Below are 6843 nucleotides of genomic sequence, written 5' to 3' on the forward strand. Positions count from 1 at the left end.
TCGGGCGTTGGCCGGTCCCCAAATGATGGATATGGGCCCATATGGCCTCGGGCGGGCCTCCCCTCCTCCGATCCTTGCCACGTCGCGCGAGTTGAGGGCCCCCACGTCGCCTTGATTGATGGCGGCTGGCGTTGCTGTCCACCGGAGCCCTGATGGCTTAATATTTTCGCTTAGCGGCAGCGTGTGGGGCGGTTAGGTCAACTAATCGGCCGATCGGAGGCCGAGCGCTCTCGCAGTCTCGCTCTCGCGCACCCTTGTTGACAGCAGAGGAGGTCGCCGATGGTGCCAAACACCTCCACCCACGCTGGTTTTGTTTAGTATATTCCGCATCTCATGGACAACATCCCCTGTGGAATTAAGTTCCTCCATTATATCAATTATTAAAGATTTGTGCTAGGCCGTACAGGAGATCTGATTTGATAAGGCTTGGAGACTCCTGATGTCATATTCATGTCAGTAACATTTGTATGTCCAAATCATTTTATTATAAAAATGGGTTCAATGAGTTATCTAGTGTTATTAATTATGTACTATAAATATTAAAAAGATTTATATAATTTTTATCAGAGTTGAGTACGTTTGATCTCTCGGGACGTGAGATCCAATGATAAAAAGATACGGAAGGAGCACGTGTCATGTATAGAGCGACGTAGACGTACGTAACAGGGAGAAGTAGGAGTACTGTGGTTTATATGGTCATCCGCGTGCCGACCCTGACGCGTGATGGAACCCCACTGAGAACAAAAAGAACAAACCTCGAGTGGGGGCGTGCGTTAGCCAGATTCGGATACAGGGGGATTGGGGGCACCAACTGCCCCGTGCCAACGCCATCGCCCCTTACCTGCCTGACACGAGCAAAATATTCCGCACCCCTCAGCATTTTGTAAGCTTCTTTCGGGTCATCATCGCTAGCCAGCTCTCCCTACCATTGCCACGCACACGAGCAGCACAGCTGCACAGGTGACAGGCTTTACCACCGCAAATGGATTCATGGACACATACACATGCACAGAGACGGGGCGTGTCGGCATATGGGTCGATCGGGCGGCGTCAGCAACGGACGCTGGCTGGCGGCCTGACACGTAGCGATGGATCCATGGATCGCTCACGCAGGCACGCACGCAGTGAAAACGAGTCGGCATCCATGTGCCTGTCACGGGACGGGGGCTCGCGCGCGCATTTCTCCGTCGACGGGGGCTCGTGGCTGTCTAGGCACATGTGACAAAGTAGCAGATACGCGTTGTTTTCACCCCCTGAGACGTTTGCGTCTCCGCGGCGTGCACGTTAGATTGCTACTGCACGTCCATGCCAGAACTGCATAGTCGTTGATTGGTTGGTCTTCTGCTTCTGGAATTTCAGTGGTTCGTTTTTTTCTTTTTTTGAAAGTCAGTTACTCTGCTCCTTATTACTTGGATAAGTTGGATTGTGACCGACCCCTCAGAAAAAATTAGTTGGATTGTGCCATTGTGGCCTTGTGGGCGTCTAGCGAGAGTGCTGGGAGCACTTATATAAAAAGAAAAAAAAGAGTGCCGGGAGCCCGGGAGGTTGGTGCTGGGCCTCCAGATTCTAGAATAGTTAGCCCAACAAACTGAGGAGCTTGTGTGCGGCCCAACATGGGACAGCATGAAAAAATAAAAAAAATAAAAAAGGGAATCCGAATTGGACCGGGGTATTGAACCCGACGTGAATCGAACACGCAACCTTCTGATCTGGAGTCAGACGCGCTACCATTGCGCCACGGATCCGATGGTGACAGAGCGTTCCACGAAATTTATAAAAACTCTAATTGAACTTCTTTTGACCATAGCAACTTACTAGTCACCGCAGGGACTATGTGCAAATTTTCTGTACCGAAGTTGAGGTCCCACTTGGTTTGTTATTTTTTTTAGGGAATAGAAGTGGGTTTAAGCCCCTACTGGAATACTTGGTTTGTTATTACACTTTGCATTAACAAATTTGACTAGCAAAAGTCGAACAGAAACTTTTGCCAAAGATTGGTAAAGTAAATTTGGCTAGACACTCTAAGATCCTTTTTCAAACCTGCTCAGATCGTGGCTGGTTGCGGTGTCGTGACTGTCGTCTTGCAGCGCCAGATCGGATCGATTCGGATGTTGTTTGTGTCGAGCCAGACGCGGGCAAGCTGCCCTCCGCTATCGCCCACGGGCACACACAGTGTCGTGCCATCTCGATCAGCATTCCCGCTGCGGCGTTGTTGCTTCCTGCTACTCGGTGTCCGCCACCAAAGCACCCTTCCATGACGACAGCATGCAGCCGGTGTGGAAGGTCTCGGTGTCCACAGACGCGTCCCACGCCGACTCGTCAAGTCCACGGTGTCGGTGGAGATGGTGGAGGCACTGGACTTGGATCCGCGCCGCCGCGCCGCTGACCTGAGGCCTTATTAGGTGTAGTGGGTGGTGGACGAGATTCCGATCCTTTCTAGGAGGCTTTTCATTTGTTTTTTTCCTCTTTTTCTTCTTATTATTATCGGTAGATAGTCCTGCTTTTTTTTTTAACGAAATTCGATCTACCGGGATTTGGTTCCGCGGGTGGTTGACGATTCCCTTAGAGGTTTATTATGTGTAGAGATAGAGATTCTAATAGCACTGTTTTTGACCTAGTCAATGACTAGTCACCGTAGTGACTATGACCCCGTTCCCTGGTCTAAAATTTGGCTCAAACTGACTAAAAACACTGTTCCGACTGAATTGTTGTGAGAGAAAAATATTATTTCAGTTGAAAAAAGAAGCCGAACAAATCGAATATGATATAAGCCGAACATGACCTATGTGCAAATTTTCTGTACTGAAGTTGAGGGCCTTGGTTTGTTACACTTTGCATTAACAATTTGGGTAGCAAAAGTCGAACAAATTTTTGTGCCAAAGTTCGGTAAACTAAATGTATCGTGTTGGGCAACGACAGCTTCGTTTACCTCGATTTTTTAGCAATTAAATTTTAAGCGAGGCTTTCGGTCGAGCGATGAAATCCTTCTGCACGCAAGTGCATTTCCGTCACTGGAGTCTGGAGGCCCAGACCCAGGTGACCAGGTCGGTCAATCCTTCCACCCCCAGGGTCCGAGGCGCGGTCCGTATGCAGAGCACACAGCACAGGACCCAACTGACCGCAGTACACCATCTCAGGCTGACCAGCTCGCAGCTCGCACCCAGTACTCTCCGATTCCTATAAGTATTTGTTACCTGTCCGGTCCTTTCCCGGGGTAGATGGTGGATACCTGCAGATCTCTGATGCTTTGACCACGTACGCCCGGCCGCGGCATACGATACAGCAACAAACAAAAGACATGTCCACACACTGACCGCGCCGTGTGCATTAATACACCGGCCCGGACACGATGCGATGTCAAACCGTTGCAGCGCTGGTCGTGGTCTCGCGGCCGGAGCGAGGTGGACGGAGAAAGAATCCTATGCTCCTGGCTGGTGCACGGCCGCCCGCGGTTACAGTCGGTTACGAGAGTTCGGCTCACCAGGACGGACGGACACGAGATGAAGACCGACAGAGAAGCCGTACGGCCGATCGACGCCGGACGATTGGCCACGTAGCCAGTAGCCAGCCACTAGCCCGCGGTACGGTCCTTCCGTCGCAGTAAACCACCGGCACGTACGTGGCGCTGTCCTGCGGCGTAGCCAAGACCCGGGCCGGCGGTCGATCCGTACGTGGAACGGGAGGGAGGGAGACCGCCGTCGGTTGCGCCGTCCCGTTCCGGCGGTGCGCTAGCGTACCGCGGCGTGATTCGCCGATCCGGTGAATCCGGGCGGCCGGTGGCCGGGCGTGACCAGCCTTGGTCGCACACTCGCACGGCTGCACATTCCCGCGTCCGTGCCATGACTGAGTTTACAAATGGCAGGGACAGAGTTAGTATATTACTCCCTCCATAAAAAAAAATACAATTCTCCTTTTATGAGAAGTCAAACATTTTAAACTCTAACTGAATTTATAAAAAAAAATACTAACATTTTTATACAAAATAAGTACAATTCTATTAGTTATAAAATATATTTTTATAATAAATTTACTTTGTGACATAAATGCTAATAATATTTACTATAAATTTGGTTAAACTTGTGCAAATTTGACTGATACAGATTCTATAATTATATTCTTTTATGAACAGAGGGAGTACCACCTAAAATATTATTAACGTTATAGTCGGATGACTTAGACCCTGTTTAGTTCTATTTGCCAAACTTTAGTCTTGCTTGAGGTGTTTAGCTTCATAGCAAAAGTTTGTGCTAAAAGTGCAAAATGAGGTGTCCTTCACACCCCAAATACTTTTAGCCCAGTTTCAGCAAAACTTTAGCCCTCTCTTGCTCCATATGTTTAGATCTATTAGCCTAAAACATGGACTAAAAGTGCTCTGCAAAAGTTTTGCCAAGGAAAATAAACCGGCCTTAATCGCTCATTCGCTCTGCCCTCCCGCCGCGTGGGTCCCTCCCGGCTAACCAATCACGAGTCCAAGTCCGTGCACAGTCCCGTGATGCCGGGTCGGTTCCGAGTCCGATAGGCACCTCGCCTAAACCAACGGGCGTATATATATAGCGTATATATGTAGAGATTAGTACGAACGGGCGTATTCCCAATCCCAAACAAATCAAACACGTGCGGGCGTGTCAGATTCAATTCAACTAAACGAACGCAAGCAGCCACTTCGCCTAACCGACGCAAGCAGCCACATCGTCAATAGCTAGGGCATTTTGTTTCCAAATAATTCACCTACTTATAAGTTAAAAAGTGAAATAAGTGATTAATTTTGTCGAACATCACCAACTTATAAGTCACCTCTGCTTATAAGAAATAAGTTGGTTCACCCCTGCTTAAAACTTATAAGCCATCTTTTTTCACGTGGAGCCCACACCTTTCACTTAACAGACATGAGCTTATAAGTCATCTACAACCAAACAAGCATAACTTATAAGTCACTGGTTTTCAGTCAGCTGACTTATGAAACCAAACAGGGCCTTAATTCCAAAACAAAACAATCGCGTACGGCCGTGCCAGTGCCACATCGTCAACAGTTCGTTTCATCCAGGTAACGTGCGTGCTATCTTGACGCTTGAAAGGCGAACAACATCTGCTTTCGTAACCTTCACACGTACTGTATTTCTATTATTTTGCACAATTTTTTTTCTTTCACAATGGTTCTTTTTTCAACCTCTTCTATTATTTTGCATAAGTATTTTTCCTTTGACAATGGTTTTTTTTCAACGTGGTCCCAGGATATTACTGGTTAATCAAATGGAAAATAATAGTTCTCGTGCATCATTGGAAGAAAAAACTACCACAATGCAGGTACAAAACAACACACCTTCTTACTATATTTTAGTGAACTACTATGTTTTAGTAGTTGCATTTTATGTATATCTATTACATCTAAAAAAATTACTCCCTCCATGCTAAAAAATAAAGTCATTTTGGACAAGACTTGGATCAAACATTGAGAATATAAATCATGAATAATTTATAAGTTATTGAGTTTGAAAATATGAAAACCATATGCATAGATTTGTCTTGAAAAATACTTTCACAAAAATTTACATATATTACTTTTTGATAAATATCTTTATAAAAATAAGTAGTCAAAGATATGCTTCGAACATCCCGTCGCTATCAAAGTGACTTCATTTTTTTTTTAGTAAGGAGGGAGTACTAATGGTATCGTCGGATGAGGAAGTTGATTGCTTGCCCAGCTTAATTAATCCGGCTTCCGCGTCGCCCGGCTGCCGCGTGTCCCCGTAGTCCGTTGGCCTCTTTCCACGTATTCACACGTATAGGCGTCCGTTAGTCGCTCGCTTGTTTGCCGTGGAGAGCAGTTTGAGCGGTGGATCACGTATTCACGTATACGCAGGGGGACACGCGGTAGCCGCGTACAGGCTGACGCACGGGAGCACCGTGCGACGCCGTCGCATACGAAAAAATATACGGCAAAAAAAAAACGTTTCCAAAACAAACTCTTCCACGGGCAAAAAAAAAAAACGTTTTAGAAAAAAAAAACTCTTCCACGTCGTCCACACAGCCGGAAAAAAAGTATCAAAAAAAAGTTTCTGAGAAAAAACCTATACGGGCAAAAACAAACCCATTTCTGAAAAAAACAGAAAAAACAAAACCAAAGCGTTTCCGAAACAAAATCTTCTAGTTGTCCACGGCCGGAAAAAATGTTTCCCAAAAAATATACGGTAAAAAAAACCCTTTTCCGAAACACTCTTCCATGGCTAAAAAAAAGTTGTCGAACAAACTATTCCACATCAAAAATCATATAAAGGACTGATTATAGGCCGATGGAATAGATCAGACACATATTCGAACAGAGGAATTCGACAAGGGCTTTGCTGACCAAAACAAAATAAATCATGCACATATTCATACACAGAAAAACTTTGCAGATCACGCACGTATTGAAAAAGAGTAATTTGAACACCAAACCCTCCCGCCGCCGACGACTCAAAGGCATAATCAATTTCACTATCCTCAGCAAATCTACAGTTCGACCGTGCTCGTCTTTCAATAAATGTATTCAACCAAAAAAATTTGGCCCCGTGCAGCGTACGAGCATTTATCTAGTTAAAGAAAAAAATGCAAAGAACCGGCCAGTACGTACACTATACGTTTGACCATACGAGCACAGTTAGAGTAGTGTTGCTGTTCTATATATACGAGCACGAAATCGACTTGACTGAAATACGTGGCATGTATAATGTTCATCCAGCCTCGTACAACAAGTTGTACGGTTATCTTGAACGAAGCTGTTGTTGACTGAACGTACGCCTACGCCCAAAACATATATTCGACTACGTAGCCGAGTACGGCAATACTACATTTACCAGCCATTAA

General features: G+C 46.0%; 1 non-coding gene across 1 annotated transcript; it reads right to left on the reverse strand.

Moving 5' to 3' along the window:
• Positions 1-1673: 1673 nt before the first annotated feature.
• Positions 1674-1745, reverse strand: TRNAW-CCA (transfer RNA tryptophan (anticodon CCA)). Its single transcript has one exon. It is a non-coding gene; the product is annotated as a tRNA-Trp (tRNA).
• Positions 1746-6843: the final 5098 nt, after the last annotated feature.

This window comes from Miscanthus floridulus, unplaced genomic scaffold, assembly GCF_019320115.1.
Source record: "Miscanthus floridulus cultivar M001 unplaced genomic scaffold, ASM1932011v1 fs_914_1, whole genome shotgun sequence".
In the NCBI taxonomy this organism is placed as follows: domain Eukaryota; kingdom Viridiplantae; phylum Streptophyta; class Magnoliopsida; order Poales; family Poaceae; genus Miscanthus; species Miscanthus floridulus.